The sequence below is a fragment of the Perca fluviatilis genome, chromosome 11 (genome assembly GCF_010015445.1).
Source record: "Perca fluviatilis chromosome 11, GENO_Pfluv_1.0, whole genome shotgun sequence".
NCBI lineage: Eukaryota > Metazoa > Chordata > Actinopteri > Perciformes > Percidae > Perca > Perca fluviatilis.
This window is the reverse complement of record NC_053122.1, coordinates 4,036,433-4,049,755: the sequence shown is the minus strand read 5'-3', so window position 1 is coordinate 4,049,755 and position 13,323 is coordinate 4,036,433.

The window sequence follows — 13,323 nt, the reverse complement described above, 5'->3', positions numbered from 1 at the left end:
GACTAGAAATAATAGTTGTAGCAGTTGCCTCTATCATCAGACAGCAACAACATCAAGAAAAGCTGAACAAAATATACAATATAATATAAAAAATATTTAAAAAAAAAAAATAAAAAAAATATAAAAACAAATACACCCTCTCTCAAAAAAAAAAAAAAAAATTTTTTTTTTTTTTTTTTTTTTTTTTTAATATAAAAAAAAAAAAATATTTTATTATTTTTTTTTTTTTTTTTTTTTCCCACAAAAAAAAAAAAAAAAATTTTAAATATTAAAAAAAAAAAAAAAAAAAAAACATTTTTTTTTTTTTTTTTTTTTTTTTTTAAAAAAAAAAAAAAAAAAAATAAAAAAAAAAAAAAAAAAAAAATTTTTTTTTCCCCCCCCCCCCCCCCCCCCCTTCTTTTCCTCTTTTCCAAAAACAAACAACAAAAACACAAAAAAAAAACAACAACAAAAACAAAAAAAAACAATAACAAAAAAAAAAAAAAAAAAAAAAAAACCAAAAACCCCCCAAAACCCCCACACCTTTTTTTTCTTTTACAAAAACAAAAAAAAAATAAAACACACACCCCACACCCCCCCCCACTCCCCACAAAAAAAAAAAAAACACAAATTAACCCACTCCCTTATCCCCCCACCACTTCTCTCTTTCTCTTTACTCACACTCTTTATTCTTACTTTCTCTTCTCTCTACCAACAAAAACACCCACAAACCCCCCCCCCCACTTCCCTAACCCAAAACTTCTCCTTCCCCCCTCAACCCCACCAAAAAAAAAAAACAAAAAAAAAAAAAAAAACAAAAAAAAAAAAAAACACAAAACAATTTTTTTTAAAAAAAAAACAAAAAAAAAAAAAAAAAAAAAAAAAAAAAAAAAAAAAAAAAAAAAAAAATAATTATTTATTTTTAAAAAATAAAAGAAAATTATTTTTTTTTTTTATTTTAATTAAAAAAAAAAAATTTTTTTAAAAAAAAAAAAAAAAATGGTAAAAAAAAAAAAAAAAAACCAAAAAACCAAAAACCACCTCTCTTTTCCCCAAAAATTATTAAACTCCTTACTTTACTCTCAACTATAAATTACCACTACCACCTCACACCCCTTTTTTTTTCCACCACACAAAAATACTCCCACATTATTTTTATAAAAAATTTAAAAAAAAAAAAAATTTTTTTTTTTTTTTTATTTTTTCTCTCTTCTATCACTTTACCCCCCACTCTCCCCTAAACCCTCTCCCTCTTTTTTATTTCCTTCTTTTTTTTTCCTTTTACCCCCCATTCTACCTATTTATTCAAAACCTATCCTACCACTTAACATCTCTTTTTTCTACACTTCTATTTTTTTCTCCACTTCCACCAACTTAATCAAACAAAAAAAAAAAAAATAATTTTTCTCTTTCCTTTTTCCCCCCACCCCACACCCCCCCCCAAAAACCACCCAATAAAAAAAGAAATTGTTTTTTTTTTTTTTTTTTTTTTTTTTTATTTTTTATTTTTTTTTTTTATAATTTATTTTTTAAAAAATTTGAACAAAAAAAAATTTTTGACAAAAATTTAAATATTAACCACCCCCAACAACACCTCTCAACAAAAAAAAATAAATTTTTGTTTTTGTTTTTTTTTTTTTTTTTTTTTTTTTTTTTTTTTTTTTTTTTTTTTTTTTTTTTTTTTTTTTTTTTTTTTTAAAAAAAAAAAAAAAAATTATTAAAAAAAAAAAACAACACACCAACCAACAAAAAAACAAAAAAAAAAAACAAACACCAAACAACACCAAAACCCAAAAACACACCCAACACTACCAACAAAAACTTCTTAACACATTAATAAAATAAAAAACTTAACTTAAAAAACAAAAAATTAAAAAAAAACAAAAAAAAAAAACAACAAAAAACAAAAAAAAAAAAAACAAAAAAAAAAAAAAAAATAAAGATAAAAAATTAAGTTAAATATTTTGGATTTGGTTAGGTATCCCAATGTGGAGTGCTGGTGTCCTTCAAGTCTTTAACCAGAGTGGATGGTTATAACTGTCACTGTTTTGTTAATATGAGACAGGCTGCAGAGCTGAAACCCACACAGCCCGTCTGCTGCAGGAAAGGAAGTGTTGATTCACTGTCAACAGTTTTTTATGATTTCTTATAACCACTGAGAACAGATTCATATCTGCTGCTGCTGTAAACACTCAGGAACTCCTCTTCCTCCCTGCAGCTGTGTGTCTTTTCTCTTGTTGTCTGGAAGCCTTTTTTTCCACTGGGCCCTCTACCCACACACAGTTTAACTGAGCCCAGAGAGCAACAATGATGACCCACCTGGAGGTCACGTCCATGGACTTTATTTATGGGGATTTTAGCCATCAAAGGTGAACTTTAATGAGAGTCCTCATGCAAAAAGAAAAAAGGCATTGTCTAATATTAACTTTTGCTGAATTTAACAAAGTGTGGTAAAATAAATATTTTCTTTTTGCTAGTCTTAAAGAAAACATGTTATGGAATATAAATAGCCCCAAATACAGTTGTAGCTTTAAAGCAGCTCTCTCTGCTGTTTGTTCATGTGTGTAAATAACTGTCATCAGCATGAAGTTTAACACTGCACAACCCCAGGAAAATGATAAAGCCTATTTTTAAAAATGTTATGATTTACAAATACCTGTGCCCCTCACATCGCATGACCCCATGTATTACCGACTCCAGCGTGGAACACCTACACCTACTGATTTGTATATAACAACTGTGGACATATATTTGTTATTTTTTGTTGGCTGTTTGCTTATATTTATATCTTCCAAATCACTTATAGGTCCAATAACATTGATTCTGATTCTGATTATTTAAATGAAGTCCATAAAACAAGGAGGTTCATAAAACACAGAAACATTGATAAATAAATTAAATTCTGATTTGGACATTTTTCAATGTATTCTTGCATTCTATAAAATGATGAATCAGTAAATGGAAACAGATGAAGGTCAAGTCACTGAGATGGAGAACATAAGCACATTAACTTTTAGTAATAGTAGGAGCAGCAGTAGTAAAAGTAATGACTGTTAATAGTAGTCTTAGAGGCTGTGTCTGTCAATCAGTTTGTTGTTGCAGACACTAGGGGGCAGCAGTGTGAAGGAAATGTTCTACTCAGTAACAACAGTAGTTTCATTCAGATACTTTACTGCAGTAAAAGTACTGATACCACACAGTACTAATAAACAGTAAAAGTCATGCATTCAAGAGTTCCTTCAGTGAATGTATGTAAGTAGCATCAGTGAAATGTAGTTTTGAAAGTTAAAATGTCCCCTGTGACTGTTTTAATATTATATATTATATTATTTATACTCAGCATTAATGTAAAAGCAGGATTTTACTGTTGGAGTTGGTTGAGCTGGAACTCATTCTGAACTTTTAACTGATGATTCTTTTCATTCTGGATTCATCTGCTGATTATTTTCTTCATTAATTGATTGATTGGTTTGTAAGAATAGTGAGAAAAGTTCATCACAAATTACCCAGAGCCCAAAGTGACTCCTTCACAATGTTTGTTCTGTCAAACCAACAGTCCAGACCTCACAATTATAAGTGATACATTAACAGTATTAACTATTATTAACTACATCAAAATAAATCAAAGTTACTAAACATGAATAAAAAAAAAATTAAAACTAAGTTAAAAAATAGTCAAAGAATTTGGAATTTTGACAAATCATTTGACAAGAAATTTAAAAACATCTAAATTAAGAAATGAATTAAGTTTATTTACAACATGTAATTATTAAAAATGAGCCTAAATTTAATTATTTTTTTAGCAGCCTTATCTGTCTGCTGCAGGGGCTGATGGGAGATGTGAGGAGCTGTTAGAAACCACGTGGCCCTCGTCTGATCTCACAGCTCGTCCTTGTTTGGCCTCAGCTGCATCAGAGCGCCACTTCTCCCCAGGTTCACCAGAGGAAACACCACTGAACTAAATGCTTTTCCTCCCAGCTGCTGCTCTGTGCTGTCTGTGTTCAGGTGAGTGTTTCCAGCCAATCAGGAGCCAACAAACTCCACCTTTAACAAACACTGGCTCACACTCACCTTCATCTACCTGTCTGTTTCTCTACAGCGCTGGCTGCCATGGCAACACAGCTGATTCAGGATGATTTAACATTGACCAGGAGAGTTGGTGGAGACGTCTCCTTCAGCTGTTGAGGCACTAGGCAGTGTGACTTTAATAATTAATTATTTTTTAAAAAAAAAAAAAAAAAAAAAAAAAAAAACATTTTTTTTTTTTTTTAAAAAAAAATTTTTTTTTTTTTAAAAATTAAAAAAAAAAAAGAAAGAGGATTTAAAACCGAGAAAAAAACAGAACGTCTGTGAGTTGCAGATACAGAACGTTAAACTCAATCATTCAGCCACCTACTACTACTCCTGTTTGAAGTTAGATCCCCACAGTGAGAAATGCTCCCTGCAGCCTGAACAAAAAACCAAAAAAAAAAAAAGGGGAAAAAGGGGTTGGGAAAAAAAAAAAAAAAAAAAAACACAACACAAAAAAATATCTCCCCCCCCCAAACAACAAAAAAAAAAAAAAATGGGAGAGAAAAAATAATAAATTATAATTTTATTTTTTTTTTATTATTAAATTTCATACTATTAGTGTAGGTTGTTATTTTTTTTTTTTTAATTTTTTTTTTTTTTTTTTTGGAAAAAAAAAATATAGTAATATCACAAGTACAATTAAAGCTGCGAGCAGCGATGGACAGGCCCTCGCGCCTCTGCGCACGTCGGGGTTACTGGCGGACGCCGCTCCTTGCGACCGTGCATTTGCACGGCACTCAGACGCTGCAAATCGTCAACAATGAAAAGGGAACTCCCTGCCGAGTTCAACAATACCTCACACAAGACTCTACGTCATACGGTTCATTAGCTGTGAAAGCCAAAGTATAGGGGGCGAGCCAAACCTTTACCAATAAAAAAAGAAGTCTCTGCTGAGTTCAATGACATCTCACACAAGGGTCTACATAAAATGTGTCATAAGTTATAAAAGGGGGCGTGGCTTAACCATAGGGGGCGGGCCAAACCATGTCCAATGAAAAAAAAAGTCTCTGCTGAGTTCGTTGATACCTCACATAAGACTCTACCTTAAACAGGTCACCAGTTATGAAAGGGGGCGTGGCTTAAGTATAAGGGGGCGGGCCAAACCAACATCAATGAATAACGAAGTCTCTGCTGAGTTCAATGATATCTCACACAAGGGTCTACATCAAACGGGTCAGTAGTTATAAAAGGGGGCGTGGCTAAAGCATAGGGGGCGGGTCAAACCATGACCAATGAATAAGGAAGTCTCTGCTGAGTTCAATGATACCTCACACAAGACTCTACCTTAGTTGGGTCAGCATTTATGAAGGGGGGCGTGGCTTAAACGTAGGGGGCGGGCCAAACCATCACCAATGAAGAAGGAAGTCTCTGCTGAGTTCAATGACATCTCACACAAGGGTCTACATAAAACGTGTCATTAGTTATAAAAGGGGGCGTGGCTTAACCATAGGGGGCGGGCCAAACCATGACCAATGAAAAAAAAGTCTGCTGAGTTCGTTGATACCTCACATAAGACTACCTTAAAAAGTTCAAATGTTATGAAAGGGGGCGTGGCCTGAGTAAGTGGGCGTGGTCATATTATAGGGGGCGGCTCAGTATCACATGTAGACCACACATTATAAGTTTCATGTAAGGCGCATTTCCTGTTGCCAGCGGGGGGTGCTATGACCAAAAGTCAATTTTGGCCTGTAGGTGTCCTCAGGCCTGGACCTTGTCAATCGTGAGAAATTTCGGGCAGATACGACAATGTACACTCAAGTTACAACAACTTCTTTGTTCATCGCTAAACACTCAAAATGGCTCTAATGAAGTTTTTTGTACATCTTGACATGTTTACATATGTGTACCACGTTTCATGAGTCTACGTTAAACACACTGCAGGGGCTCAATTTTCTTAACTTTCTAGGGGGCGCTAGCATATGGAATGCCGTTTTATTCACAATTAAATAAATGAATAAATACATGAATAAATACATAAATACATGAATAAATAAATAAATATGCCTTTGAAATAAATCATGAAATAAATAAATGAGGCAATAAATACATAAATAATTAATTAATAATTAAATAATAATTAATTTAATTATTTCATGGTACTTTTATTTCATAAGTCCATATTTATTTATTTCAAGAGACTTTTACTTCATAAGTCCACATTTATTTATTTCAAGAGACTTTTATTTTCCTAATGCCACATTTATTTATTTCCCTCTCTATTTATTTCCAGTTCTTATATGCAAATCAGGGGGCGTGGCTATCTCTCACATTCAGAACAAGGTGAATGGGACTTCTTTGGCAGACCAACAACAGGACAATTTTAACAATTTTCGCCATCTTATTCATCACTAAATTCACTTCTGATAACGTTTTAGAAATTAAATGTTTAGATTTCGAATATAAGCAGTCTTGCGAAAATTGTTGCCGAATTGACAATTTGGTACAAAGTTTTCGGAGTTGAGACGCTCCATAAAGTAACGCGACAACAAGCAGCACCTGCCCCGGCGGCTGGCTCGTCGCTCGGACAGTCTCGCTCGGACACACCACTGTAAACCGGAGGTCTCTCAGACCGCTCACGTAAATAAGAGGCTTTTATTTCGGCGTTGACGGATCGTTTGTTTAAATATCACAATACATGTCCATCATAAGATTAATGGGAACCTGTGGTCAACTGTCTTTTCGGAGTTAAACTTAACAAGCACCTGACAACCTCGCTGGCCGTCCGTCTCTCACACACACACCGCCACACAAACACACACACACACACAGGGCCACAAACACACACACACACACACAGGGCCACAGCGCAGCAGGCAGAGGAGAGAGTGGGTCACAGCTCAGTTAGTGGAAGGGAGGGGGAGTGCTTAAAACCACTTTAAAATGTTCCAACTTTTCATATTATATTCAGCATTTTGTCATAAAAAGCCATACAAAACAATGGTGGGCGGCTCTAATCTTTATGTTTAATAAGCACAATGCTTAACTTCATGAAAAATGTGACCTGCAATTTACACTTTAACAACGCCTCAGCTGTCGTGTCAACCCGCAGTGGACAGAGTACCACGAGCTGCCTGTTGTGGTGCTCTGTCAGGTCAGTGCTAGTTGGTCGTCTAGTTACCCAGAATAGGTGACTGTGGGCTGGGCACACAGCACCGCAAACTGCCGGTCGTGGTGCTCCGTCAGGTCAGCGCTAGTTGGTGGTCTAATTACCCCAGAATAGGTGACTGTGCGCTGGGTAAAGAGTACAGTGTTGCACTCTCACTTCGCCAGCCTTTTTTTGCCCACGGCTCTGTTCTGAATGTGAGAGATAGCCACGCCCCCTGATTTGCATATAAGAACTTGAAATAAATAGAGAGGGAAATAAATAAATTTGGCATTAGGAAAATAAAAGTCTCTTGAAATAAATAAATGTGGCATGTCAGGGACCAAGCAGCATAGGCAAGGACACACGGTTGTTGTTTAGAAAAATGTAGGCTTTATTTTTGCCAGCTATAGCCATTAAAGTTTCAACAAAAATACTTAGAAGTGGGTCTTTAACAAAACTGAGGTCAACATAACAATAATACCAGGTACCTTTAACATAAACAAACACGACCTCCAGAGACACTGGAGAGAGGGATATATATACCCCAAGACTAGCCCACCCCAAACACAAAAGGAAAAACATGTAACTTACTACAATTACCAAGACCCAAATTAAACCCCACAACCAACCATAAGAGATTACCAAAGAAACAAACACTAACAAAACCCAATATTAGTCTAACACAAACAAATTATCCACATGCTGCTGTGTATTTTGTAGTTCAGAGTCCCCCTGCCCACTGCCAAGAGTTGGTTCCTTCCACTTCCTGTGGTGGAGTATAAAGGACAGCGTTCACATGGTCGGGATGCGTGTTCTTCTTCTTCTGTTATATTGGCGTTTGGCATAACAACTTTTTGCATGACTGCCACCAACGGTTGGCCATAGCCGAGAGCATCAGGTCTGTGTGAAAACATGGAGGCCACAATAACAGAAGACTTTCTGCTGTTTTCTCATGCGAGCATTCAAACAGCACATCGCCAGGTGTTTGTTTGTCACGGATAATGTGTTTTTTTTTTATACATGGGCCTATTTATGAATAATTTGAAACATATTATGTCTGTGCATGTTTCTTGGCAGAGGCATTTGTCCACAATAAACAGTTTATTGTCATTAAAATATGTTCAGTGAACCAAAGTGGCCTCCATCAAACGTCAGTTGTCAACAACGCGTCACCAACTGGGAAACTCGGGTATCTAAATCCAGCCCGAGTTTCCCACCTCTGATTCCCACAGGACGTTACATGAATGGTGACGTTTTCACTCGGAAAAACGTTTTTCCGATGTCCATGAACGCACGGAATTTCAAACTCCAGCTCTCCCTTTGGCAGATGGCTCAGCAACAGCAGCATGTGGAGAAACCAGAAACAGGTACAAATCAACAATTTATGAAACAAACAATTTATGAAAAGAATAAACATTTCTAAAAGAAATGTGTTTGTAGTTATTTGTAAAAATTAAACCATTACCCCACATTACATGCTGGCGGTGGATAGGGCCGTCACATGGCATTAGGAAAATAAAAGTCTATTGAAATAAATAAATGTGGACTTATGAAATAAAAGTCTCTTGAAATAAATAAATATGGACTTATGAAATAAAAGTACCATGAAATAATTAAATGTATTTATTTATGTATTTATTGCCTCATTTATTTATTTAATGATGTATTTCAAAGGCATATTTATTTATTTAATCATGTATTTATTCATTTATTTATGTATTTATTCATTTATTTAATTCTGGCATTCCATACTAGCGAGCCATTTTTGTGCGCCTATTCCCGAAACCCTTAAAATACATACATTTTCACCAGACTTGATGCGAGTTTTTGAATATCTTAAGCACCTCAAAAAGCCAATTCATTTGATGGAAAAAGAATAGAAAGAAAGAAAGAATAGAAAGAAACAATAATTCCTTCAGTTTCAATAACTCATTAGTTTTGATACTAAGTAATATGTTACTGTTTTAAGTAGTAATAACTAACAAGTAACTGATTCCACTTCCTGAGTAAGTTGTGTAACACTGGTCACAAACACACTGAACTGAGCTGAAGTTTCTTTTCTTAACAACACAGAGAAACAATAATAAAAGATCTGAAACAGAAATCTATACAAATAATTAAATTAGTAATACAAATAAATGTATGTACATGTGATAAAAACATGAGTAATTCCTTTTTGAAAAGCAGTTCCTGATTACAATCATTTAGATATAAACTGTTAATCAACAGAGAAATTTCTAATGACAACATGTGACAGAATATCGATTGAAGATATTTGAAGGTTTTAAAACAAAGTACAATTATATTAATGTCAAACCCTATATATATATATATATATATATATATATATATATATATATATATATATATATATATATTCATCCAAACACTGAAATCACTTTAAATGAATGATTAAATTGCAACAAACCTTTTCATCCAATAACGTTAATTTCAGCTTTAATATTTCTGACCTTAAGTTCAGCAATTATTTAAAAAGTAGGAGGATCACAACTCTTTCTACTTCAGATAACAACAAGACTACATTACAACACACAGACATTATAAATGTATAGTAATGGATGTTAGGCGCTCCCCTCCCTGCTCTCTTTTTCCTCTGTTCATCTCAGGTGTTCCTGATTTCTGATTGAGGGGGGCCCCTCCCCTGGATATAAGAGAGGCTGGGAGACAGAAATCTGTCTCTGAGACTGAAGCAGCTGATCACCGTTGGTTTCTCTTCTCTGCTTTTGGGTTTCTTTGCTTTGAGGATGGAGGTCTGGTAGTCTAGTTTTCGCGGCTTTGTTTCTGTTAGTTAATTACTACTTTTTAGTTTAGGGGGGGGTCTAACAGCCCTTGGTGGGTTGGCTCAGGCTTCTTCCCTTCTTTTGTTCTTTTTGGCCAGACCTCCAGACTCCCGTAGTTTTGGTTTAATCAATAATAGTTAATTAGTGAATACATCTTAATTTACTTTAACTAATCCTCAGCTTTGGTGTTATTCGATATGTTGACGGTCACATTTAAGTTGTTTGTTTGCTGTGGCCGTAACATATTTGGGGGCTCGTCAAACGGTCAGGTGTGTAGATCTCTAGAGTGTGGTTCTGATTTGGTGAATACCTTGGTTGTGGTGTTGTGTGATGAGACCTTCCTGAAGGGTGTGTTGTAAGTAACTACATTGCAACACACAGACATTATACATTTATAGTAATGGAGAAAATAAAAATGTGAGCTGATGATGTTACTGGATAAAAACTTATCAAAGTCAGTAGGATTCATCCTCTGAGGAACATGAACGTCTGAACCAACGATCCACAGAGACACTCTGCTAGTGGGTCTAAAAAGGACATAAAAGAAGAGACAGTCATGTTAATATGAACATTAGAGAAACACATCATGGAGCTGGAATATGATACTGGTTAATAATTTGGACTGGTTCACCTCAGCAGACACATTGAACAGCTGACAGGTTTTTGTATCACTCAGTTTCACTGTGGGAGGCAGGTCTAGGGTACAGCATCTTTGGCTCTGGAACTAAACTGATTGTAACAGGTAAGAATAAGCATTTATTTCCTTCAGTTGTTTTATTGATGAAGTTGAAAATGTGTTTTAATAAGTTTCTGCTGCTTCAGGCTTCACATGTTAGTTTTTTCATCATAAGAAGAGAATTCTTGCAGCCATCCAGCTATTGTTACATAAAAAAGGTTCATAGTTCCTGAAAACATGTTTAAATCTCACTGCACAACTCCAGTTATTCTTTATTGCTGGAGGAGATTAAACTAATTTATATAGAAAAGGTTTGATGAAATATTAGAAACATACAGTATTTGATCCTCTCAGTTAATCAGCAATAAGATAATATATGATGGTAAACATAACCGAATATATGTCAGTAAATGTATTTTTTAAAGAGTATAACTTTAATTATATTGTTTAGAATAATTAATGAGTCCTTTTAAAAGTTATTGTATTTTATATGATGGTACATTTGTCTTTTAGTGGAAGATACATTTATACATGAAAACACAGAGATACTGAATATATTACAATAAATATAACTCATGCATAATTTATATATTTAAATATAAGATACACGATGATATATAACAGCACAAACATATATATGTGTGTGTGTGTGTGTGTATCGCAGCGTACTTTTAATATGAATAGTATTTGATGATTAACATAATCTGAAATTTTTTTGTAATCGTGTATAAACGGTAAAATTGTTGTGAAAAAACTATGAAATTACTGATATATTGATTTGTTGCTTAAGCAATTAGAGTAAAATATAAGGTGGTAAATATGTTATATGTAGCCTATTGTAGTAATTAAAATGATAATTGTATTTTATGAAACGATAAATATGTAATTTATTTTAATATGTAAGTTAACTCTACAACACTTTTCCTTTGTGTGAAGGTACATTTTATAATTATTATATGTTAATTTACAATTTGGGATTAAGATAGTCCATTTATTTTATTGCAGTTTTTATTTAAATTTGAAATATAAAAACAACCCGTTCTCACTCTGAACTGGTAAAATAAGGAGGTTTGGACAGTGGCTGTCAGCGTCTGAAGAGACGCTAAAAACACCTTCAGCGTGTTTGTAGAGCGCTCCAGGGAGAGCAGCAGCTACATGGAGCTTGAATATGACTTAGCATTAAGAGAGACTACGGTAGAGAGTAGTATGAAAGCCCCAAAATCTGCATAGGGAGGTTGGTTGGGGGTGGATGGGTCAAACAACACAGGACCTTCACCCAGGAGACCGGGGATCCGGTCCGCCGTCCTAACGCTTTTTAAACCCAACCGTCCCGTTCTTGTCCCGCGTGTCATGGAAACGTAAGCCCCCCCACCATCTTTTCCTAAACCTAACTGCGTCAATAATGGGCCGCATAGTCCCGACCCAGAATGTTTAGATAAAGCACGTTTAGATCTGACGCTAAAGGAGACTTTTATCGTCAATAACAACGCCAAAGGCATCTGACCAAGTGTCTGTATTTTATGAGATGGGAGTGAGAATCTGTTGAATAAAAATCATTCACAGTTTAATGTTAAGATATTTTGACGTAAAAATGATTTCAAAGTCAATCTTTATTGGCTCCTGTACAAATAGATTTTCATTAGTGGTTACCAAATAAGGACTAAGACTCAAATAAATTGTCATATTTGATCTTTATATAAAATGTATAAACACATCATGAACAGAGTCATAGATGAGTTAAAGTTCATACTGAAAGTGGAGGCTGTTATTAAAAAAAAAAAAAAAACTATCAAATCTAATTACAATTACTTAACTTACCAGAGAGACAGTGATTTCTATTTGTTTTTGACCACATATATTTAAAATATAAATTATTTAAATCTTTTTTGTTATATTTACTTGCCCCAGGCCATGGGGCAACACTTATTGTTGAACATTTTGTTGTAGTTATGTATTAACGTGAATATTGTTGTTAAAAATTATATGACATTTTTTATGAATTTTGTAGTTTCAATATATATTAAAATATGTTATATAGATTGTAATAATTCAAAATTGCTCAAGTATTAAATGTGAAAGTAAATGTTATTTATTATAATATAGAAAGAAACTGTCCATTATATGAAGGAAAATGTCATCACTATATTATGTTAGTAATAATAATTATAGTGAAGAGCATTGTGCATTAGTCCATGTTTGTCTTTAGTCCCCATATAACCCGTGCTGACATGAGATGATGTGTGTGTTCCATATGAAGGTGAATCCAGTATATGTAGTGAACTTTGTGCTGTATTGATGAGTAGTTTAGTGATCAGAGTCCATGTAGTTTCCAGGATCAGACTGAATGCAGTGCTGGAAGCTGCTGGTGACTGTGTGAATGTGTGTCTGTGCTGCTTGTTGCTGCTGTCAAACTTCAGATGAGCCGGTAGTGAAGCCCGTGGTGAGCGTGTACCCAGCAGCATCCAGAGCCCACCTGGAGGGGAAGAGCTCCCTGCTGTGTCTGGCCTCAGCCATGTTTCCTCCTCTGGTCCAGTTCTCCTGGAAAAGACGAAATGAGAATGGTCCTCTGGAGGAGCTGCCCTCTGATGAGGGAGAGCAGCTGGAGATCAGAGAGTCAGGACACACCGCCTCCATCTTGCTGATCCATCAGCAAGAGAACAGCACATATAAATACCGCTGTGATGTCCTACATGAGGGGGGGACAGTGGAGG